This window comes from Oncorhynchus mykiss, chromosome 14 (assembly GCF_013265735.2).
Source record: "Oncorhynchus mykiss isolate Arlee chromosome 14, USDA_OmykA_1.1, whole genome shotgun sequence".
Taxonomy (NCBI): Eukaryota; Metazoa; Chordata; class Actinopteri; order Salmoniformes; family Salmonidae; genus Oncorhynchus; species Oncorhynchus mykiss.
The window spans coordinates 10,171,333-10,197,556 of NC_048578.1; the positions used below are offsets into that span (position 1 = coordinate 10,171,333).

The following is a 26,224-nucleotide window of genomic DNA, read 5'->3' on the forward strand; positions in this document are numbered from 1 at the left end:
TATGTTTGGCAGCATGAGTGAAGGAGGCTTTGCGAAATAGGAAGCCGATTCTAGATTTAATTTTGGATTGGAGATGCTTAATAAGAGTCTGGAAGGAGAGTTTACAGTCTAACCAGACACCTAGGTATTTATAGTTGTCCACATATTCTAAGTCAGAACCGTCCAGAGTAGTGATGCTAGTCTGGCGGGCAGGTGCTGGCAGCGATCGGTTGAAGAGCATGCATTTAATTTTACTAGCATTTAAGAGCAGTTGGAGGCCACGGAAGGAGTGTTGTATGGCATTGAAGCTCGTTTGGAGGTTTGTTAACACGGTGTCTAAGGAAGGGCCAGATGTATACAGAATTGTGTCGACAGCGTAGAGGTGAATCAAAGAATCACCAGCAGCAAGAGTGACATCATTGATATATACAGAGAAAAGTGTCGGCCCGAGATTTGAACCATGTGGCACCCCCATAGACTGCCAGAGGTCCGGACAACAGGCCCTCCGATTTGACACACTGAACTCTTTCTGAGAAGTAGTTAGTGAACCAGGCGAGGCAGTCATTAGAGAAACCAAGGCTGTTGAGTGTGCCGATAAGAATGCAGTGATTGACCGAGTCGAAAGCCTTGGCCAGGTCGATGAAGACGGCTGCACAGTACTGTCTTTTAATCGATGGCGGTTATGATATCGTTTAGGACCTTGAGCGTGGCTGAGGTGCAGGAAACCAGATTGCATAGGGGAGAAGGTATGGTGGGATTCGAAATGGTCGGTAATCTGTTTGTTCACTTGACTTTCGAAGACTTTAAAAAGGCAGGGCAGGATGGATATAGGTCTGTAACAGTTTGGGTCTGGAGTGTCTCCCCCTTTGAAGAGGGGGATGACCGCGGCCTCTTCCAATCTTTAGGAATCTCAGATGATATGAAAGAGAGGTTGAACAGATTAGTAATAGGGGTTGCAACAATGGCGGCGGATCATTTTCGGAAGAGAGGGTCCAGATTGTCTGGCCCAGCTGATTTGTAGGGGATCCAGATTTTGCAGCTCTATGAGAACATCAGCTGTCTGGATTTGGGTGAAGGAGAAGCGACGGGGGGGCTTGGGCCAGTTGCTGCAGGGGGTGCAGAGATGTTGGCCGGGTTGGGGTAGCCAGGTGGAAAGCATGGCCAGCCGTAGAGAAATGCTTAACCGGTCTCTTAGCCAGTCTCCAATTTCTTATCTTTGCAAGCTTCTTAGCCTCAGTCTGAATCTGTGCCTAGTTTTGGGCTATTCATCTTGAATTTCAAAGTCACCAACAGTTAGTCTAAAAGTTCATATCTGAAGTAGTTTCTTCAAGGAGTAGAAGATTCTGACAGGGTCTGTCTGTATTTAGAGGGTTAAGGCTTGATTATAATGTTGATGCCATCATGTTAGTTTATGACACCACAATCAGTGATACATAGAATCCTCTTACTGATACAAATTCCACTGTTACCCTGCCAATAAGGTCACAATATGACAGAGCCATATAGTTAGACAATAGTATTCTAATTAAGCAATAAGGCCCGAGAGGGTGTGGTATATGGCCAAAATACCACGGCTAAGGGCTGTTCTTATGCACGACGCAATGCCGAGTGCCTGGATACAGCCCTTAGCCGTGGTATTTTGGTCATATACCACAAACCCCTGAGGTGCCTTATTGCTATTATAAACTGGCTGCCAAAGTAATTAGACCAGTAAAAATACATGTTTTTTCATACCCATGGTATACGGGTATGTCAGCCAATCAGCATTCAGGGCTTGAACCACCCAGTTTATAATTCTAGACATAGGCTACAGTTACAAGGCAATATTTAAATATCCCCCATGTAATGTTAAATGGCCGCTAACATGGCTACCATAGAATGTTGTAGTGTCATGTACTGTAAATGCATCATAATCCGGAAACCGAATCGGCGCAACTATCTAAATACACTGAACAGAATTGTCAACACATTCCTGTGAACTGCAGGAATGTCCACCAGAACTGTTGGCAAAGAATTTAATGTTAATGTCTTTACCGTAAGCTGCCTCCAACGCTGTTTTAGAGAATTCCTCCAACTGGCCTCACAACCACAGACCACGTACATGGTGTTGTGTGGGCGAGCGGTTTGCTGATGTTAACGTTGTGAAGAGAGTTTCCCATGGTGGTGGTGGGGTTATGGTTTGGGCAGGCATAAGATACAGAGAACAAAGAACACAATTGCATTTTATTGAGGCAATTTGAATGAACAGAGATCCCTTGACGAGACCCTGAGGCCCATTTTTGTGCCATTAATCCGCCGCCATCACCTCATGTCTCAGCATGATAATGCACAGCCCCATGTCGCAAGGATCTGGACACAATTCCTGGAAGCTGAAAATTGCCCAGTTCTTCCATGGCCTGCGTACTCACCAGACATATCAACCATTAAGCTTGGTTGGGATGTTTTGAATCGAAGTGCCTGTTCCAGTTCCCGCCAATATCCAGCAACTTCACACAGCCATTGAAGAGGAGATATCTGTATTCCCAGTCATGTGAAATCCATAGATTAGGGCCTAATGAATTTATTTCAATTGACTGATTTCCTTATATGAACTGTAACAGTAAAATCTTTGATATTGGTGCATGTTGCGTTTATAATTTTGTTCAGTATCAACTGCATCAATTGTTGAGAAGTCCGAATATTTTTTTTTTTACAGGAACACTTCATTTAACAATGGCTGTAATGAATTCATGAGTATATTCTGTTATCTAACCCAGGAGTTAATTATTACAGAACACTGAGAGCAGGCCTACTGCTGCCCCTGCTGCTGCTTATGTGTCACCAAATCGAATTATGTCAGATCTGACATCTTCTCTTCTTCTGAGGCACAGATGTCAATTTGTGGTGTGCACATTATATAAATAAATATGACATTGTCACACCATTGGAAATATAATTTCTGGTCACAAAACCGTGGGCTGTTCATAATGGTGAGATCCGTCTGCTTGACTATATCGCCCCCGTGTGGATCTGCACTCATCGTCTAATCTCGGTCTATAACCTTGGTTGTGAGTAGGCTAAAATGTTCATTCATGTGTTTGCAAAGGAACATTTCTGTAAAATGACCGAAACTCATCAATAAAGTGTATTGTCAATTAATCAATTGAATAATATGTATGTATTTGCAAAAAATAATTAATTAAATTAACCGTTGTGCCAAATATGTCAATATGTGTCAAATGAATTCAACAATTTCTATATTTTTTGATAAATGTGTCCAATATTGGTCATATTAATCCAAAGGGTCTTGCAATCTCATATTTCCTGCATCTTTGGAGGAAGAAAAATTGGAGAAAAAATACATATATACACTGCTCAAAAAAATAAAGGGAACACTTAAACAACACAATGTAACTCCAAGTCAATCACACTTTTGTGAAATCAAACTGTCCACTTAGGAAGCAACACTGATTGACAATAAATTTCACATGCTGTTGTGCAAATGGAATAGACAACAGGTGGAAATTATAGGCAATTAGCAAGACACCCCCAATAAAGGAGTGGTTCTGCAGGTGGGGACCACAGACCACTTCTCAGTTCCTAGGCTTCCTGGCTGATGTTTTGGTCACTTTTGAATGCTGGCGGTGCTTTCACTCTAGTGGTAGCATGAGACGGAGTCTACAACCCACACAAGTGGCTCAGGTAGTGCAGCTCATCCAGGATGGAACATCAATGCGAGCTGTGGCAAGAAGGTTTGCTGTGTCTGTCAGCGTAGTGTCCAGAGCATGGAGGCGCTACCAGGAGACAGGCCAGTACATCAGGAGACGTGGAGAAGGCCGTAGGAGGGCAACAACCCAGCAGCAGGACCGCTACCTCCGCCTTTGTGCAAGGAGTAGCAGGAGGAGCACTGCCAGAGCACTGCAAAATGACCTCCAGCAGGCCACAAATGTGCATGTGTCTGCTCAAACGGTCAGAAACAGACTCCATGAGGGTGGTATGAGGGCCCGACGTCCACAGGTGGGGGTTGTGCTTACAGCCCAACACCGTGCAGGACGTTTTTCATTTGCCAGAGAACACCAAGATTGGCAAATTCGCCACTGGCGCCCTGTGCTCTTCACAGATGAAAGCAGGTTCACACTAAGCATGTGACAGACGTGACAGAGTCTGGAGACGCCGTGGAGAACATTCTGCTGCCTGCAACATCCTCCAGCATGACCGGTTTGGCGGAGGGTCAGTTATAGTGTGGGGTGGCATTTCTTTGGGGGGCCGCACAGCCCTCCAGGTGCTCGCCAGAGGTAGCCTGACTGCCATTAGGTACCGAGATGAGACCCTCAGACCCCTTGTGAGACCATATGCTGGTGCGGTTGGCCCTGGGTTCCTCCTAATGCAAGACAATGCTAGACCTCATGTGGCTGGAGTGTGTCAGCAGTTCCTGCAAGAGGAAGGCATTGCTGCTATGGACTGGCCCGCCCGTTCCCCAGACCTGAATCCAATTGAGCACATCTGGGACATCATGTCTCGCTCCATCCACAGACTGTCCAGGAGTTGGCGGATGCTTTAGTGCAGGTCTGGGAGGAGATCCCTCAGGAGACCATCCGCCACCTCATGAGGAGCATGCCCAGGCGTTGTAGGGAGGTCATACAGGCACGTGGAGGCCACACACACTACTGAGCCTCATTTTGACTTGTTTTAAGGACATGACATCAAAGTTGGATCAGCCTGTAGTGTGGTTTTCCACTTTAATTTTGAGTATGACTCCAAATCCAGACCTCCATGGGTTGATAAATTTGATTTCCATTGATCATTTTTGTGTGATTTTGTTGTCAGCACATTCAACTATGTAAAGAAAAAAGTATTTAATAAGAATATTTCATTCATTCAGATCTAGGATGTGTTTTTTTTGTGTTCCTTTTATTTTTTTGAGCAGTGTATATTTCTTTGTGGTATCGATGAAGGTATTTGATTGGGGAATGGGGATACATGTTTATGATGGGAAATTATAATACACACCATAATACACACTCCCACACAAACACTTACAAAAATATACACACACTCACTTTGTTTGTACTGTTATAGCCAACTCGACTTGACATTGTATGATTTTTTTTGGGTTTAAATATTTGTGTCTAGTTGTCATGTATTCATTATCTTTAACTAGTTAAGTGTTTGTAGTTTGGATGTTTCAGTAAGGATTAACATGGTTAAATCTCTGCTTGAATCTCTGTTTGATTTAGCTTTTGGTATATTTGCCATTTTCATACACATTCTGTATTTCCACTGAAGAAAGCAATAATTAATCAACACACTACTTTAAATAAATGGACAGTACCTGTTCTAAAATGGAAATTGCACTAGGTAAATAAATGGTGAGAAATGCTCAGTCTGAAGCAATTCGGGTATGGGTTTCACAACCCTATAATAATGATGCAAGTTATAGAACCTTAAAAAATGTGTTTATTTACAACATCTGGGGTATAATATGTTGGGCAAAGTGGTATAGGAGAGTCCGACATATAACCCCTAACTTGAGTTCAGTCTTTGCCAATGAAAACCAACAGGGGCCTCAATTCTAGCCAGTAGAAAATTCTACATCCATGTCATTAGATCAAAACAGGATGGATCAACAGATATTCATGTTACTGGTTTGCATCCTAAAAAAAACGATAGTTGTGTTCTGCTGCATAACACACTTACATGATTTGTCTGCCCATATGATGTGGATCATTGTCAGGTTATTAGACATATGAGCTTCAGTAACAACAGAACACCATGGTTGTAATAAAACAGAAACAGGTAGTTTATAAATGTGTCGAATGTGTTTGTTTTGGTTCCACGCTGGTAAATTAGACAGCCACAGGGGATTTTCTTCTGAAGAACTGGTCAGGGCATGGCACTTTCCATTCAGCTTCAGGCAACTTTGATGTAAGGCTTGATCACACCTGTAGTGACTACTTCTATCTGTCACACCCATTGTTGCGTAACCATTGTTCAATGGATATATCAATGTATTTATACCCAACACAATGTTGAAAAACAGAATGCTTGGCACCACTAGATCACGTGAGCTGGATGTGATCCCAATGCTGCCACCAACGTAGCGGAAGAAAGTGAAAGCTGCAACAGGGACTCTAACTAGGGCTTATATAACCTGTTTAACTGCATTGATATTACTTAATTGGTCATTGTCCAAATACCATGCATTTGCACCAGGGGAATTTACACCTCTTCTGTTTCCCGCATTATTCATTAATTTCCCATCATGAAAATGTAGCATCAGTATCCCAAACTATTAAGCAAAAGCAAGCATAGAAAACAGCATTGGCATTAATACAAATAAATGTATAAAAACAACAACATCGTAAGGCTAGTATTATATATTTCGTTGACAACCTGGTTGATTGTTAACACGATTATTTTACAAAAAAGTCAGCGTACAACATCATTGCCCAAAATGCATTGCTCCAATAACTTTCAAAAGATTTTTCCGAAGTTTGCCTCCAAAAAATGTATTTTCCTGTGATTTTTTTGTTGTCTTTTCCTACGAATTAAGTCGCACAAAAAATACGTGTATTTTCACACGAATTAAGCCATACTTTTTGTACGAATTGAGTATGAGATTGTGTTTCAACACTAGACCAAACACTACAAAATTAGGTACATCTAATGGAGCCATAAACCCAACCGTTTGAGAGCACACCAATCACAATGTTTGGACTGTGTCGACATCATTTTATAATATGCTTGGCGGATATTCGAGGAGCCTGAAAAATGAACGAACTAAAATTGAGTTTCTGTCGTTCAAAAGATTTCCACACGATGGCAGGCCAATGAAGGCAATGGAACGGCTATTGGGTGGAGTAACACTTTTTTTTAAAACCGTAATAGCAATTTTAAAGCAACGTCTGTTTCTCTGCTACCATTTTATCATAACCTGTAGGCTATTTGGTATACGTTGTATGGATCCAAATAACCCTTTTTGTAATGTTGATTAACATTTTGGGAAAGAATCGTATGGGGATGATTTTGCAGTAAGGATATTAGTTATAAAATAGGAGTGTCTGTTATATTTAAAGCACTGCTATACTCCTCATATGTAATCCTGAGAGGGAAGTGTTTACAGTAGTGATTAAAGTGCCCCCCTTCCCTCCACAGTTTAGAGGGCATTCCTCCACTGGCTCGTCCACTGTGTGTGTCAGTCCTACTTGTGAATCCTAACTGACAGTCCCCATGGAGGAGCCTTGGCTTGGTGGAGTTGGGAAACTTCCCCAGCCATCTGTCCTAGAGAAGCCCCCCCCCCCCCCCTCCTTCCACGCATCCCTCATTCCCACACTGGGCCTTTGTCAGCATTTCCTGTCCCTGGACTAGGCGTGGTGTGCACGGAGGCTGGGGTGACCGTGGGTGCTTTCACACGCACCTGCAGATGGGACAAAGGGCCAAGGGTGCTGGGCCTGAAGACAGATTGATGCTTTGTGCGTTGAGGCAAGAGTGGGTGTGTGTTAGTGTGCGTGTGTGTGTGTCTGTGCCTGTGTGTGTGTGTGTGCGTGGTGGTGGGGGGAAGTAGTTTAGTTAGCTAGCTGAGAAGTTTGGGGGAGAGGGTTAGGGGAAGCAGGAGGGGGGGGGGGGGGGGAGGTCTGTCACTCCAGTCTGTGTGAGTCCAAGCTTTGGTGGACCCCGCGAGATTGACAGCTTTTGTGGGCTGCGTCTCCACACAATGGTGGTGCTTTAATGGGCAGTAAAGCTATATTAGAGATTTGGGGAAGGGTTGAGGAGAGGTGGTGGTTGTTTCGGGGTGGTGGTCGTGGTGCGGTGGATTGATGGATGGATGGCGGGGGGTGGTGGGGGGCAGGGTGACTGCTTTGCTTAAAGGGGACCAATTCATAGGCATTCAGTTCAGGCCTCGTTATTCACTGAATGCATCCAGTGCAGGAATGCAGCAGCATCAATTAGAATGTGTTAGCAGATAGCGTAGAAGGAAAACCCTTTCTCTCCCTTTTGGTCCCAGGACAACACAGTCCCACTATAGGAGGTGTCAGAGCCACAAAGCCTTTTTTGTGGCTCTCTCTCCATTACATTACCAGTGCAATATGTAAGGTGGGGACTCTTTTGATTTAAATTAAGTGGAAAAAAACACTCAATCCTATTTTTATTCAGCAGGGATAATGGTGTTATAGTCTATAAAGGTCTTTAACTACTAATCTGTGGCTTAAAATCTCCCCCTGGCTCCCCTTTCTCTCCTCTATGTGTCTTACTCTCACTCTAAGCATTATATTTATTCAGTGGTGAAGGGTCAAAGACAGACTGTTCAACAGAGCTGCTTGTAGCCTTAACTGCCGCATCACTTCTAATTGTGTATCAGTGGGTCAACGGTGTGTTGTGTTGTCCCCCTTTAAGAAAGGGAGAACATATATGAATTAAAACAGTATCTTGTAAGCCATTGTTTGTTGTGGGCACAGGCCGCCACTTCAGACACTGAGGGGATGGTCGATAATGAGTTGTTCTAGAACTTTCCAGGGTAAAGGAAATAAAAGAAAGGAACGAGTGGGAAATAGTTTGACCATGATCAGATGTCAGGGGGATACACCACTTTGTTTTGTTTTACATACAAAGATAATGGGGCCATATTTGAACTAATTAGGCTGCATTTAATTGAATGCTTTTCAAGGTTTAACAACACTAATTGTCCACAAAATTAAATATTTAAAATAGAAGATTTTTTTTATTCATCTTTGAAATAGTTATCTACTAATGTACTATTCAAACGATGTATTCAAAAATATGATTTAAAGCATGAAGTCTTGGTAACTGTAAAGCTATAGGCCTACAGTATAGGGAAAGCAAGTTACGGTGTGTATGGCCCCCAAATAACAGTGTTATCCTACAGTGCCATTACCCAGAATTGAGTGGTTGTTATACAGTCACAGTGTTCAGCATCCATTTCATCATCCATTTCCTTGCTTTTACCACCCAAATGATACAGCTGCCACGTGCGCAAATGGAATTGGAGATTTTTGTTCTCCTAAGATTTAATGTGCGCTAACTGGCAGGAACCTCTTATAGAAAGGTGTGCGCTTCGCTATGAGCAATTATGCTTCATTTGGAGCTGAGTGAGGCAAATTTGCATCGTATGAAAAGGAAACTAGAGGTAAACTGCAGGAACAGTGCAGTAAATTGGGACAAACAGAGTAACATGCAGAAATGCATCTTGGCTGTAATTGTATAATTGTAAAATAGCTGTCTAAATGCATCTCCCAATTAAACTTGCTTCTTCTGAAAGGCAAAGAATTGGCAGGGAATTATGGCAAGAAGTATTGCCATGATTTAAATGCTGCCTCCTTCAGAGTTAAGGGGTAACGGGTGGGGGTGGGATCATTTGCACCAAAATGGAAAATGTGATATAAATATGGACAGATGTCTTCATACAGTACATGTGATGCAGGGGGTTATGGAGAGGGTGTGATGGAGATGGAAGGATAGAGCCCTTCTCTAGGAGATGGTGCTTCCTGAGTGGTGAGAGGGCACAGGAAGGAGATGGTGAGAGAGGAGAGTTGAGAAGAGAAAAGAGGAGAAGAGAAGAAGAGAGGTGGAAGGTTTAGACTGTTAGTGAAGGGACAGCAAAGCAAAACATTTTAGTGGCCCCCCTCTTGATGGGAGAGAGAAACATTAGCGCTTTAAAGATAATTTCCTACAATTCTTCCCATTTTGCCATGGAGTGTAGAGAAATTGGTTCAGTTTTAAAGCAAATTACCTGCAATTCTACACATTTTGCCAAGACTTTTGCCGAGCCGTGTTAATTATATCTGAGTGAGAGTGATCAATGGGGGCCCCCTGAAGGTCAGGGTCCCTGGGCACATGCCCTGCATGCCTGGTCGATATTCAACCATGATGACTATTTTAGATAGCTGGCTAGACTAACTTACCAATCTAAAAAGTGTTATCTTAATTTAGTGACTGTCAGTGACTGACATAGCAAGAGAAAAACTGCTGATGCACAAACCAAATTTCGAAATTGCACCTTGTGTATTCTACTATTCTAACTCGTAACAGTAAGGTTTCCTAAAAACAGGTTTTTTGGGGGGGGGTCGGGGGACACCTAGCGAATGGGGGCCCCAAGCGACCGCTTATGTCACTTATGCCTGGAGCCGGCCATCTCTCTCCCACAGTGGGTGGAGTGGCGCTGTCTGCAGAGCTGCAGAACAGCCTGGTCTCTGTCTGGATTAGACCCTGCCTGGCTGCAGTGCACAAAGGAGAGCTCAAGTAAACGGTTTATGAATGCTGATTAATTGATGCCATTTCTCTGCAGTGTGCCATGGAGATTTAGAGGGATGGGGTGCATGGGGACTGGGGAGGGTGTGTGGGAGGGAGAGAGTTCGGACTTTGGTTCAGGGTGTTTGGTTGTTGTTGTTGTTGTTGTGTTAACAACGGTAAACGTTGAATGCACATGGTTTAAGTAGGACTATCCAAATGTAGTACTACATCTGTGCTAAAAACAACATCAACTTCAAAAATCACATTGCCATACACAACCCATCTCCAAACCCTCTGTGCTTAACTTAATTAACATTTAGCATTGCCACATTTAACCAGTACTGTCTTCCCTTGTATGCTCAGGTGTAACAGGCTGAGAGGGAGGTTCCCATGAGGTGGTTGAGGTGTACAGGTGTTCTGGGAGAACTCGGGCGGCCCGGGACACGGATGGGCAAACCACTGTCCCATAGCCCGCCTCAATGGAGGGATCCCAGGGGCCAACTCAATAGGCCGGGTTCCACTTGATGGAGAGAGAAAGGGCCGTTTCAGCCGCTGCCCAGCAGGAAAGATCTGGTCGTGGAAGACCTCTTTCAGGACTCTCTGTTTGTCTGAAGGCTGTCACAGCAGATGAGTACTCAGCAAACAGCGTGAACAAGGATTTGAACCAGAAAACCAACAGAGCCTTGACAATATTGTGATTGGGCCTTGTCTCTTTAGTGGGGGCTGAAAGGCGAATTGAGAGCAGGAACAAGTGCGCATTCAGAGCTGGACGTTGAAGCCCTTGGGTTGTTTTTATGGATTCTGGCGGATAAATCACAGCCTGTATGTGTTGGATAAAGGTAAATCATGTTCATCTCCTCTATCTTTTAAGGGTAAAATGGGTATAAACCTGATCCACCTCCAATGTCCTCTTCCAAGGTCTCTCAAAGTCATAGGGTAATAATCTTATGTCCACTTTGTTCAGTTGTGAATTAGAGCTGTCCTGTCTGGAAACATTTAGTTTTCCTTGTCAAGTCGTCATGTTGGCACTGACCACTATCCCTCTGAAAATGTATTGAAATAGACATCACTCACTGGATGATTCGATATATAACACAGATGTATTTAAATTATTCTGGTACAGTTCAACATTATTTCAGTTTCTGGGTTTCCTAGATAAGACAGAATATTGTGTGTTCTCACAGTTTGTCCCTGTCCCTGTCTCAGCCCTCCTGGCAGGATAATGCTGCATGGCAACACACAGAGCTGCCACTGTGTGGAGCTCAGAGGAACCTTGGAGTGTGATTAAACCACAGTTTCCTGTGATACATTTAATCTTCTCCCAACACTAACTCCACTGTGTCAGGGTCTGTCTGGGGTTAGGATTCACCTTTCCCTGTTGATTTAGGCGCCATACGCACACATACGTGAGGATGTAAACACACACACAGGCATGCACATACACACACACACACACACACACACACACACACACACAGACATGCACATACATACACATACTCACACAAATATGCTCATGTCCATACACTTACACTCACTCACACACCATGCACACCTGTGTGTTCTCACCTAGGCACTGTACAGAGGGATTAGAGTTTATTACACTGAAGGTGAAGAATGGGCCTAGATTAACCTCCATCCCACACAGGGAGTCTGTCTGACAGCAGCTCAAATGAGACATTACATTTTCAGGTCCAATAGTGTTTTTTATAAAGTTAACCTCATTTGAAGCTATTGCATTGCTTTTAATTAACATCAATGTAATCTGAATACATTTTCCAGGTTAAGTGTGAGAATAACACTTTCCACTCTACCTTGCTCTTGAAAGCCGACAGAAAGAGCAGGCTGAAGCGTTGAGAGTGGATTACACATAAAAACAAAACCGATTTTATGCTTCTATTTTGTTTCCTTTCTGACTTTGTGTACATTAATCAACCTATTTATTCATTTGATGGTGGGGGTAAAGAGGCTAAGAAAGAGCATGAGTAGTGCTAAATTTGACGGTTTGTGAAGAAAGAAGGCTTGTGATGGAATGGGCCGGGAAGGACTGTGACTTCTCCATTGAGAGTGAAGGGGCACGCTGAATTAGCTTGATTTGCCTGTGAATGGGAGCTTTCCATTATTCCTGTTAGGGAGCTGTCAGATCCAATAGAGAAAGTGAAAACTGCCTTTTATCAACCTTTTCCAAGTGAAACTGAACAGGCAATCAATAACTGAATTCAGGCCATGAGGGAAAGTCAAGCAGAATGATTTGGGGGTGTTATAAAAGGGGTATTTGTCAAATTGCTAATGGCAAAAAAAGAGGATGACATTTTGGCACAGTTTGGTGGTGAGAATAACAGCAAATTAAAAATAACACAACAATGAAGTCTTCCCAGCAAATGTAATTAATAGGTCTGGGCTGGAATGACCAAATACTAATGGCAAATATAAAATTATAAACTTACTTCATAAACATTTTAGGTTATTGTGGTGTTATGTTGGTGTTATTAGCTATGTAAACATATTTTCTCACATGATTTATTTTAAATCTGCAAACATTAATTTGCAAACTTCAGGGTACATGTTTTTGAATAAAAATGTGCTGTACACATTACATTAAATTCTTTACTTTTTAAAATCAAACTTGATGAGATTCAATTTAATCTGTTCTAACAAATATGTAGATTAATTGGCAAATACTCTTAATGAATAAAGATGAACAATTCTGCAAACATCGCCTTCACTAATAGCATGTTAGCAAGAGTTACTGTTAATAATTACTTTTTGAAAGACACTCCATATATCACCGCCTCTGAAATAAGACAAGAGAATTGGGAGTGTCTCACTGTTTTATGAAAGGAATGACACCATATTGTTTTTAAGTTTCATTATATTGACCTTATTGTGCTATTGTCCCGTCCCTGACACCATGATAATGCCTGAATACAGATGGAATTATGCTGAGGATAAAAAGATCCTATAGTGGCAGGCCGGTTCAATTATCCCTCTACACACTAACAACATGGAGTGAATAAAACACAAGCCTTAGTCCAAGCTGCTGCTCAAGACTTCTTTTCTACATTGTTCAGAAAATTGTTACAGAACTGAGTAACATGAATGCAGATGAAAATTTGAGCTGCTACTTTTTCAGTTAAATTACAGGCGTGACTATAGTAGGCTAAGGTTGAAGCTCAATGTTAAATTACAATCTTCCTAACATCACATCTAAGTTAATGTAACGGATGTGAAACGGCTAGCTTAGTTAGCGGTGCGCGCTAAATAGCGTTTCAATCGGTGACGTCATTTGCTCTGAGACCTTGAAGCAGTAGTTCCCCTTGCTCTGCAAGGGCCGTGGCTTTTGTGGAGTGATGGGTAACGATGCTTCGTGGGTGACTGTTGTTGATGTGTGCAGAGGGTCCCTGGTTCGCGCCCGGGTATGGGCGAGGGGACGGTCTAAACTTATACTGTTACACTAATATGACGCCAATGTCGATGCAAATCAAATTGATTGTAAGTAACCCCCACGACGAAAGAAACAACGATGTGTAGCATTTCTGATAATGCTAACATATTTTTCAGCCGAATCTCAGGGCAGGGTTCTATCTAAAACCGGGCCCAGCAACTTGGTTGCTCAGCAACTCAATAACACAGCTGGCCACCTGCACCAAGCATAAGAAGTGGTTGAGAACAAACCTAGGCTACTGGAGTCAAACTGAGGTGAATCAATAAATGCATACAGATAATTGTCTTGACATGATAAAAATGGGTTGATTGTTATTAGTGAGCTGTTTCCGATTTGATAAACCAGTGAATGTGTTTTTTTTTTTCATTAGCTAGGTAACCTAGACACTTGTGTGTAACCAGAGAACAAACAAATAAGCGAGCAAACACCCTTGGCTGCTACGATAGCCAGTAAACGTTAGCTAGCTAGGTAAAGTTAGCCAACGTAAGACTGCAAAGTTAGCTTAGGTTAGATAGCTAATGTTAGCTTGCATATTCGAAGGACATCAGCTAGTCTCTATGGCTAGGTAACACCAGTCAGCTGAAAGCTAGCTAGCTAACTGGCAAAGAAAGGTAGCTACATATATTTGGTCATGGAAGGTTTTTACACAAATGACTTCAGCCATTAGGTAGCTAGAGCCAGACAACACCGGCTGACCTTGACACAGAAGATGTGTAAACAACGCCTCGGTTGTGCACTGACTGCAGTGTGCAAATCCATGCTTGCTAGAGTGGGTGGAGGGGGATACTTCCCCCCCAAAATGGTATTATATAAATGTATAGGATGCATAACTCTGCAATGCTTTAGACAAGTAACAAGCTGTAAAAGGCACAAGAAAGACGCAGCTCTACTGTACATGGGGGTATCTTTGTTTAGTCTATACGACCTTCAAAATTGATGTCTTTTTTGTTTTACATTGCTTTCAATGGGAATTTAGTCATATTTGACAATGTAAGACTGTTGCAATCAATTGAGCTATTCACCTTTTGAAAACTACAGACAATGCCTTTTGACTATCCATGATAAATTATTTACATACTTTAAAAGTTAGTTCAAAACTGATTTGAGCTATTAGAGGGCAACAGCCAGCAGACCAGAGTTTAAACCAGCAACCCTTGCAGTTATGCAAGCATACCACCATGTGGTAAGGCCCAGACCTTTTGGTAGAGGCCGAATTAATGGTTACAAAAACACTGCCAATGACAGACTTTTGGTTGCTCCAAAAAAATCTGTCTTTGTATGTGAAAATACTGTATAATGCGCCTTCAACAGATAATCACCTTCCGGTGTAAAAACCATGGAAATTAGAAGCAAAAAAAAATGTTTTAAGTGAGAAGTAGGCATTGGTTTAAAGCCAAAAAAGAAAGGAAATTCACATGAGCATCACAATGCCTACTCCACCCATGCTCTACCAAGGTTTTCCAGCACACAGCTTTGACCTACTACAGTAGCTATGTTGGTCTATTGTACTTCAAACAATGTGTATGCAGGTTGCTTAGGATTCAAACCTTCTCAAACAGCTGTGTGTAGGAACACTTTTGTATAATCTAATGAAGAATAGTTTTTAAAAAATCATAGTGTAATTCAACAAATACCACCTAAAAATGCAACACTTATGGAACTGACTGTGTGTGAGAGCTAGAAAATTATTTGTGAGTTGTTTTTATCAAGAACTAATTTCCTACAGAACTGTGAGCTGAGAAAATCAAAGGAGAGAGAGAGAGCAGTATACATTACCATTCGCTGGGCTCAAAAGATTTCCATATACTTAAATACATTCATCAACTAATTTCCCCATATTGGTGCTTCCAATTTTTACGCTGGATGGATAAAATGAATCGGATCATTTGGCCTCATCAATCAATTTAGTAATTGATGTCTTAATTGATGGCAGTGTTCTACAGTTAATTGAGCACATCTATTGTAGCCTTTCATTGTTCCTGGTGCTCAGATACACTGCCCAGCAACCGGCCCAAGTCTTTGGGTGGGTTTGGACAAAAGATGTGAGTTGTGTTTCCCATTCCCATAAATAACCAAACAAATGTATATTTCTTTGCCAAACATATTAGTCATACTATTGACAATGTCAACAAGGCCATTTTAACTTTTGGAAATAGATTTAGAAATGTGGCTACATGTATAACTCCAAATGATTTTTCCTCAATAATAGCAAATTCAGAAACTCAATCTATATTTGGGTGTTTGAAATTGTTGATGCAATTTTACACTGCGAAACTGTTCTTTTCCTTCCAATGATGAGGGCATATGAGGTTTTCACCAAAGTAATAGTCAGCCATCCATCTTCTGTGCACTGTGAGGCGATAGCACTCTGTGACAAATAAATCATAGGTCTAATGAGTGTCTCCGTCACCTCAGAATAGAAGCCTGGTTCACAGCCCTGCACCAAAGAGCATCCATTCCCATTTATTCCACTTCACTGTCCTCCTCTCCCTCTCTCTCCACCTCAAACCCCTTACACCTTCACATTCAATCCCCAAATTCTCCCTTTCTCAGTCTAACCAGTCCAGTTAAACACTTTAGTCCCTGGTCTAAGAGAGTTCCTGGGAAACTAGAGGTGACAGAGAGGGTTAAAAGCTCTCCCAGGATCGAGTCACTAATGCTGGGGCTAGGTAGGACTGTGACTGGGGTTGAGACTGTGGTGCTGAAGGGCAGGGCCCTTAATTGGGTTACAGAATACTTTAATTACGGCAGTTTCCAACATTCCTGCTCGTGAGCAAGGACGCCTCCAAACACAATACGAGCCTGAGCCTGTGTGAAAAAACCCAGCCGACTCCAGGCCCGGAGTGCAGCTGCGAGGCAATTATCATCAAGCATCCCCGCATCTGTGTACAAACAATCCCACAGCTGCTGGCATTGATACTGTAGATGCAGTGCAGGAGATTGAAAGCCCAGGTCGCCCTCCAGGGCCCCAGTATCGCCTGTGAGATGGGTGCCATGCCTCTATTCATCACAGTGAGGTATCTGTGACACCTCGGAACACTGAAGCTGTTTACAATTTCAAATGAACTGTCATATACTGGCAACAGAGTGTGCTCATTGTTGACATAGAGTGTTGGGTAAAGGTCTGTTTCATTATGCAAAAAGCCCAGGAGACTTTATTACATGGCTAGGTGCCGAGGGCATACAGACCTTTTTTTAGCTGTAGCGGCAGTGTAAGCTCCCACTTGCCCCAAATCTGCTATTCAATGTTGTAACGGGACACTTCCTTAAGAGATGATAGGCCCTGGAGAAGGAAATCTCACATTAACAACAGCAGCATCAGGTAGAGGAGAGGTCCTCTAACAGGAGAGGCCTGGAGGTTTGTTCCCCCAAGATTATAGTATATTGTATTCAGACTATCTCCACTTTTAGGGGTAGCCTTAATAGATGTGAGGTTGGGTATTGTACTGAGTGATTGTTTAATTATTATGTGACTGGCACACTATGAGAATGGGGGAGTGTGAAGCTGTGAGAAAAAAAATCTGTATATGTTTGGGTAGTGGTGTAGCATTGTAGTAGTAATGTGTTTGCGAGGGGGTGATAGATTTTGGGAATGGGCGTATGTGCGTGAAGGGGCTGTGAGTGTCAGTGGGTGGGGTAATGTGAGTGAGTGGGGCTGTTTGTGAGAAAGACTCATCACTACCGTGACAGAGGGGCTAGTGTGGGAGAGGAGAGGGTGGATGTGTGGGGCTCTTTATGACACAGAGGGGTAGAGGGGGGGTAGAGGAGCTGGCATGGTGTGGGAGAGGGGCTGCCCTGACCTGTCAGAGCTGAAGGCTGCTGGAAGACTCAGCGGGAGCCCCGCTTGGCCCCTAGGATGCCCTGTTGCCACGGCAGGGCCCTGGAATGCGACCAGCACACAATGGACTCCCAGGGCTCAGAGGGCACTCTGATTTGATAACCACATTAAAATCCCAGCAACATCTGTTGGGGTGCAGGAGAAAGGGCCTATCACCAGTCTCTAACCCCCCGGAACAACAATCATTAACCCCAAGCCCTGAGAGAGAAGGGGGACAACGGCCCTCTATTTGTCAGCCGCCCCACACCGGGACTGAGGGGGCTAATATTTTACCACCAAACAGCGTGAGAAGTGGAGTTGGCCGGGACTCCATGGAGAGGAGGGATGACGGAGAAGAGGAGAGTAGGGATTTACAATAATTTACTCACATCATTTGCAGGATGGAATCATTGTTAATGGGACCCACACACAAACAGCACCACACCTCCACAAAGACATCCATCTGGAGAAAAGCAGTCTTAAAATGTTAAAAAAGACTCCATTCATAGGCCACTTTTATTTATTTATATAGCTGTACACAATGAGGTAAATGAAACTCTGGAACGTTGATATCACCAACAGTGGTCCACACAAATAAAATGTGATATATTTCCTGTTGGTAATAAGATTTGATCAAGACAACAGGGTAGAGATGGTAAAAGAACAGGTGTCCCATCACAAAAGGGCTTCTCAGGCTCTAGGATGCTTCTGTGTGATTCGTGGGTCAGCAACGAGCCTCATCATCCGCCTCCACAGGTTTCAAACGAAGGCCGTCTCTCTAGGTGAATAATTAGGAAACAAAGGCTCAGGGGGGAGGAGAGGAGAGGCAGACCAAGGCAAACAGGCCAGATGCATAGGAGGAGGTAAGCTTTTAGCCCTGTGATCTATCCATCTACACACACACACACACACACACACACACACACACACACACACACACACACACACACACACACACACACACACACACACACACACACACACACACACACACACACACACACACACACACACACACACACACACACACACACACACACACACACACAGCATCTTCCTCCTCAATGTATACCCTGGAGATTAAGGGCCTGCAGGAGGTGCCCCAATGCACAGGCTCCTCAAGTGCTTCCACACAAGTAATCCCATTCACTGCAGCTCATTACATGGGCAATTAAGTGCTGGGTGGGGGCGGTGGGGTGGTAGAGAGGCGGTGGTGCATTACGTACATTACGGAGACCCTGTGTGGGGGGGATGGAGTGGTATGGGGGACAGCCTGGTGGTCTAAGGACCCCCCCCATCCACGTACACACACACCCCCCACCCACGCCTCCCTCCTCCACAGCCCTCCTTGCTCCTTCACCTGGGCCCGCTTCATGTGGACACCTGCCTCTCCTAATGAAGATCCATGGCTTCATTTCCATTTCTGGAGTCATATCAGAGACAGCGAAGCAGCAAAACGGGCCTGTTTCCTACCCGCCCGACCCTGAAGGGCCGCATAGAATGACATGGCTAACTGGTCTAGGGGAACAGGGGCAGCTGTGGAGCCTGAAAATGGGATTTGGTCCGGGGGCTGAGCTGAAGTGGGGGGCCTGGAGGATGGAGAGGGATTGGATAGGGCCCCGTGTTTGGGTTGGCTACAATGGCAGCCGTGTGCTACCTCAGCAGCTCCTTAAGAGTAATGAGGCTTTCTGCAGCGCAGGAGGATGAGAGGAGGAGTGGAGGGGAGAGGAGTGGGGGGTGCCACTACACACCTACCTCATACACTACTTTCATCTCCTTAGCAGAAAACAGTCACGCTACTCTGACACACACAGTAACACACAGGCACACCAGCGTATAAACCCACACGATGCCTCCAAAATCCAGAAAGAACGTTTTTTTTTTTTTTTTTACCAAACATTTCACATTGCATGAGTGTGGGCCTACTTTAATTTCCTTCTCAATATCGTAACATTTGAAATCTAAGTTGAAAACATATTGCTTTGGACGATGTATTATAATGATGGTGCATAGCAAAGTCAATGGTGTACATTCAACTCTGAAAGTGTAAAATGTACACTATTTTCAGTGAATATATGAGTCCCACTGTACGGGTGTAAAATTAACACTTTTGAAAGTGTTTTAGATGTAACTTTGTTGCAGCGTTCCCCATTTTACTCTTAAAGTGTTCAAAGGAACTTGATTGTGGTGTTTGCATAGCTCTATTGTAGCGTAATACAGTGTAAAACATAACACTTGATTTAGAGTAAACTGGACTCACTTCACTTAGTGCTGATGCTGTTACACTTTCTTAGTGTAAGAAATTAACACCTGTAATGTTACAGTAAATCATTTTTGGTTGTTGTTTTAAAACTGTATGGTATAAAGCCTCATTTGCATATTTCTCAGGGGGCCTTCTTTCTTTTTGAGTAATTTATAGACAGAGATGTGGTTGTTGAATTGTTTCCTTTTAAATACCTGTGGCATTCACCAAATTAGTTCCTGGGTAAAGGTTATCATTAAAATTAAACGCTATTACAATACATTACATATATAATAAGGTCTTACTTATTGACCTAGTTGATGGCGTAGTTTAACCCTAACCCAGTGGTGTTAGGAAACTCTTGGTTTACAGGCCACATCGGGCCTGCAAATAACATTATGCTGGCTTGCAAAGTGATGTGTAATTCCTATTGGAATCCAGTCAGAGTTAGGATATCCAAAAGTTGGATTGTTTTATTTACCCACAACCTGCATTCAGAATGACTGTCAGGGTTGGGAGATGTCATAAAATCCACGACCTAAACCATTTAAACCAGAACAACCATTTCAGTAACGGGTGCAATAAATGTAACTAACTGATTGGATTCGTTGAATTCTTTTTTAAATGTTATTTATCTTTGTGTATTGTGAGATTAATTAATAAATCAATGTACACGCACAGATATTGAAAAACAACCTAAAACAATCTACCTGCAGCTGCGTGCTGTGAAATATGCTAATAATGGGTGTGGTTTTGATGGGACGGTGTAAAACGATAACTCTGTTATTAACACCAAACCGGTGGGTTCTTATACACCACTAAGTGTTAATTGAAATATTACAGAGTGAATGTAACTCCAGAATCAACACAGGAAATTTTACACTGAAAAATATCAACATTGGCCAATTTGCTGTATGTAGTATGTGAAGTACTATGAACAATTCTTTTTTTAAATGTAATAAATAAAGACAGTCGCACACTCCAAATATAAACTCCTTAAGAAGGCACAGTGATGCCGAAACGTTGGTGATTTACCCAATAAATTACTGGGAGTTTATACTGTATATGGAGTGTGCGACTCTGTTTATATTTATAGTTCAGAGTTTATTCGCCGTTAGTCAGCACCTCCACAAAAAAAAATTCTGGGTGTGCGCCAGCTCATGTTCTCTATTCTAGTAAATGAGGTACAACAAGGAAATTAAATGTAGTCAAGTTTAGTCATAGTCAGGTAGAATGGTTTATTATGGGAACCTGAGCTTCCAGTCCTGTCACCAAGCTCTGCAAAAACAAACACCAGGGCGCCACCACTGTGTGGTTTCCATCAACAACAAAGGACAGGTACACAACATTTAATGGACCATTTGATTACCATTCAACTTCTAAAAGGGCAGCCCTATCATTTCTTGCATAATTTCTTGCACCATGCTTTGTCATAGTGGCCCTTTCCTCCTCCCTGCCCTTTCTGTATGACTGTCAGTACATTGGTCTAGGCTTCCCTTGTTAACATGTTCTAGCTCATTGACTCCTCTCAGCACCCTGGGGGGAGGGCCTCAGAGCTGGGCCAGGTGAGGAAGGGGAAGACAGAATCATAACAAACAAACTAAGAGGGACTCCGTACCACAGCTGCCTAATCCTATGACACTCCTGCAGGGTGGAAGAATTCATCATTTATGTCTACGTATTTTATTCAATCGACAGGTCAGACTGTGAATTGTTGAAGCTTTCTCGTGCAGTTTAAAAAGACCAATCCACAATTGAAACAATAACAAAGTGTCCACCCCACCACTGTTTTGGTAAAAGCTGAGGGGCGGGGCTGGAGAAATGTAACCACTCTCAAATTCATAGACAAAGTTATTGATACAAGGACTGACCATCTGTGGTATCAAAATTATAGTTTTAACCATGTTTTAAGACCATACAGTGTTTGTTTACATTTTCTTTGTTTACAAACATTGGAGTAAAACAAGCTTCTATTTTGGGTTCTGATGGGGTACAACAGATGAACTAGCTCATTGGGCCTTAATAAGTTATATTCTTCAAGAATCAATGGGTATACAGTATATAATTCCTTTATGAGTCCAAAATGAATGTAGCAACGGTAGATTTGATCTATAAGCTATCCTACCTTTATTATGCGATACTGTGAATTGTATGGGATATCTTATAAAGATGCAATCCCATTACATTGCCTTTTTACCATTGCTACAGTATGACAAGAGTATAACATGGCTGACTAAACATGAGTGGCCTATGTGTCCGTGAGGGTGTGAATGACTGCGAGAAACCATGCCCGGCATGTGTGTTTAATGTGTCTTGGTGAGTGAGCGAACGTGCCAGAGCGTGAGGTGTGTGTCAGAATGTCGAGGAGTGGCGGGATCTGTGTGTGGGTGTGTGTAGGGGTGGAGTCTGAGAGGTAGGTATAGGTATGGGTTGGGGGTCGATGGTGTTTGGTGTCGTTTTGCAGGACCCTCTGCACTCACCTGGAACGCAGAACTTCCCCTCCGTCGGTCTTATCAGCTCCCAGAGGAAATACCTACCACAGGTAAACACAACCCCGCGACCCCTTGGCCATCCGCCCAGCCCCGGCCCCAACCCCAACCTTACCCTAGCCTGGATGTTGTTCTTCATGCATCACTGAGTGGCCACATCCCCCCATTCTTACCCACCTCCTACACCTCCACCACTCATCCCTCTGTCTTAAATGTAATCTTATCTACATATCGGCAGGTGTAACCGTATATCCTGCTTATCAAGCCGTGGTGTCTTCGGCTCTGTTTGGCACTGTCACCCCAATGAGTTATGGGAGTGGGGTTTCAATACACATCATACGTCTTATGTGACAGAAATGTTCAAAAATTGGAAGTATTTTTAAAAGAAAACTATTCCTACACTTAAGTAATGGAAACAAAATCAATTAAAATGTGAATTTTGTTTTAAAGGATGATGATCATTAAAATGCATAACTGTTCTGTCTATGTTTAATGGCTTTAGAATGTAATTAATTATTCCATCTATCCTGATGTGGATAATACATGTGGGAGCGGTAGGTGATTCATATGTGAAATATTTCCTACAGAGAAGTAAGACAGGAGTTCTCTCTCTCTCTGAAATGAGACACAGTTGATGATCACAGCACATCATTACACAGCCTGATCAGCTTACAAACCTCTTACCCCACCATGTATGCAGACACACACACATGTGAACACACACACACACACACTCAGAAAAACTACCACTCTGCTCCTTTACATAAGACCTGTTGTCCAGCCCGAGGGGGAACTGAGTGATGCCATGTCCGTCTCTCGTCTCTGTGAGGGGAAATCGACACCAGTGGCACAAGAGTGAGACTTCCCCTTTAGAGGAGGAGATGAGTTGGGGTTTCTCACAACAACAATAACAAAATGCATTACGTTCATTGTCTCATCTTTTTGAGTTTCTCATTGGTGGGAACCAGAGATATTTGATCTGAAACAAGAACAAAAACACTCCTGATGAATTTATTGTCATCAACCACAACAGTACTATAGTGAGTGTGTGTATGTGTGTGTACACATGAACACATAAGTTACAAGTCATACCAGCAGACAAATACCTGTAACCCTATCCCATCCTTGTGCTGTAGGGGTCATTCTTTACTTACATTTGTGTCCCTCACCATTGAGACCATGAAAAACACTTTAAAATGACAAATAGTTGTCGTTTAGTTTATACTGAACTGTTTATCAAGTCCTTCTTAATGCAAAACTGTATGTGTATGCATTGTTTAAAGTACTTGATGAGTTGTAATGACATGTTTTGGAGATTTAAAGTTAGCTATCTATTATTTGTATTGCTAGAAAGTAAACAGAGTATATATTAATATATTGTATAGATCAATAAAAACAAAGGCTATTAAAATACCTTTTTTTTAAACATTTTTTACAAATATAATATGTTCTGTATCACTACGTTTTATGTCATTGGTGTTACCACCTTGAAAATCAGTCATTATAAATATATACAAGGACCTTGAGCATTCCCTGCAGTGGCGAACTGTTATCGGGTCTTTAAAGAAAATTATTCGCTTTTTACATGTATGTATGTCATACATTTGAGGAGTCCATTGATAATTTGCTGTCTCTAGGTAAAAAGTGTAATTGGTGTAACCCAATTTAAATGAAGGGAAATTAAATTGTGAGCAAAATGATTAATCACAACTTTTGTAAATTACCTTTAAAGGGTTAATGACCTTAGATTTGAGCATATTTGGCCTCCATTTAAGAAAATCCTCAATTACCAATTTATCATTGGTGTTACTGTCATTGGTGTTACTACACCTACTGGTGGCACTGATATTATCATAATGATAAAGACTATTTAAAGTAATTAAGCTGTCATTAGTTCATTTGGAATGGGAAGAAGTAACCAAATATATATATATGTTTTATTCTAGAAAGATTAAATGCCTCCTCAATTCAAGAATGACCTGTAGTCAATGGTGATTGTGATCTTGATGGTGATTGAACTTGTTCTTCCAGCCCCGTGATTCTGTGTTGAGGTGAGGAGGGTGGGAGAGCTGCTGCTGTCGCTCCTGGAAGGGGAACTGCTCCCCTGGGACCAGCTGGCCCTGTTAGAGAGGAAACATTCCCACAGTCTCAGTCTGCCTCCAGGACAGAGGGACCAGGCGGGGGCCAGGCCATGGGGCCGAGGCCTCCCTCCTCCTCCCTCCGCTGGGCTGGCTAACTCTCTGGTTCCCCCACCACACCACTGCAGGGTCAGGGTTACTCTGGCACCCTTGGGCTTCCACCCCACTACCCCCAACCCCTCTCAGTCCCCTCCCCCACCGTCACCTGAGCCACACAGGCAAATAATTAACTTTATTTGATAGATGTGGAATCCCACAGCGACAGTGATGTATCGCAGGGGTGCAGGCCCCTCTTCCCAACCCACGCACCAGAGTCTGGAGTGGGGTGGGGATTGCAGGCTGATAACCCCCATGGATCACTTCTCTCCTGACCGCCAGGACGGGGCCAGAGAAACACAAGACAAGACATCCTGTGTTATACACCTGAGTTTACGCCTCATCAGCCTGAGACAGGGAGCTCGATCACTACAATCCATTTAAGAGCTCCTGCACACAACAAAATAACACACGCTTACTGCTTGACATAGATGACACTGACAGGAATCATATTTAGTTTGGTTTTCAGATGGATAAATCCTGTGTTTCATTGAAATCTCAGGTTCTCTGCCAAGGCTGGGATATTTGCCAAGTCATGGCTCCATGTTGTTTTTGATGTGTAAAGTAGTGGAACATCTAACGACTGACTGACTCAGCACAATCCTAGCTTAGCTGACCACTGACCCATACCACCGTGTTCACTACTGGCTGCTGCAGTGTATGTCTGTGTGTGTGTGTGTGTCCACACTAAACACAAAAGTGGTGTTTCTTCATTATCAGTGGCCATGCTCCAAAATCTCCCCGCCCCCCCCCCCTCATTCCATCCCCTCCCCAGATAGCAGTAGATGAGATAAGGGGAACAATGGACTAGAGGTGAAGACCTGGATCATGCCTGTGTCTGTCCCCTCCTCACTGTCAGAGGATGTTGTTAAACCAACTCAAACACAACCAACTCAAACATCCTGCAGCCGCCCGGTGTCATGCGCTCCTGCTACAGGGACCCCCCTCCACCTCTCTTTATGTCCCTTCACACTCAGGGACTAGTCTATAAGGCCAGGCTGCTATAGACTCGTCTCAGGCCTAGGGCCCAGGGATGTTTGCTTAGGTGAGGTGGGGAGTATGGAGGTTTCATGCACATTGTTGATGAACATTGTTGAGGAGAGAGAGAGAGAGAGAGAGAGAGAGAGAGAGAGAGAGAGAGAGCAATGTCAACAAACTGACTAAAACATTAACTTCACTATCAAAATCATGGCAAAATCCTTTATTTTATTCAGTATGTATCTTCAGTCCTTGTGACTGTAGATAATCTTTAGTGTGACTTCTGGTGTCCAGCCATACACACACGTTCACGTACATACACACAAAACCTTTCCACAGAGAGACATACACGTCTCCTGCAGCAGGAAGATGATTAATATCAGTAGCACATGACAACAATAGTGTGTTATGCAAAGATTGGGTTGTAATACAGTCTTTGTTGGGACTTTAAAGCCACAGCCACATCACATCACTACTCATCCTGCTAGCCAATTTGCCTGTCGGCATGGCAACCGGCCCAGGCTGAAGCCAGAAGCAAGACCGGAATCTCAATGCCAGCCTGATCGGAGAGAGAGGGAACACACACAGACAGAATGTTCTAGCGGAGAGAAAAGTTCACAAGTGGCCAAAGTGACCCGGCACTGTCCAAGCCAAGATCTCAGAAATAGGGGTTGGAGTTGGTAAAGTCTGATATTTTCCTCAGTCTAAATGAGTCAGTCAGTCATTCATGACAAGAACAAAAACATAAATTCCATATGTTTCGAACATTCAGCAAATTCAAACATTTCCTCACAAGACACCATCTGGATGTGG

At 43.1% G+C, this 26,224-nt stretch overlaps 1 long non-coding RNA gene across 2 annotated transcripts in view; it reads right to left on the reverse strand.

The window, feature by feature from the left end:
• Positions 1–21,579: 21,579 nt before the first annotated feature.
• LOC110488761 overlaps positions 21,580–26,224 on the reverse strand; it is a 78,026-nt gene continuing 73,381 nt past the window's right edge. Inside the window, exons 3-4 of one of the 2 annotated variants that reach the window (XR_002468483.2) lie at positions 24,179–24,319; positions 21,580–23,178 (exon numbers count right to left, since the gene is read on the reverse strand). This is a non-coding gene — a long non-coding RNA (uncharacterized LOC110488761). Of the gene's footprint in view, positions 24,320–26,224 lie in introns of both variants that reach the window. The other variant, XR_002468482.2, reaches the window with a different exon arrangement.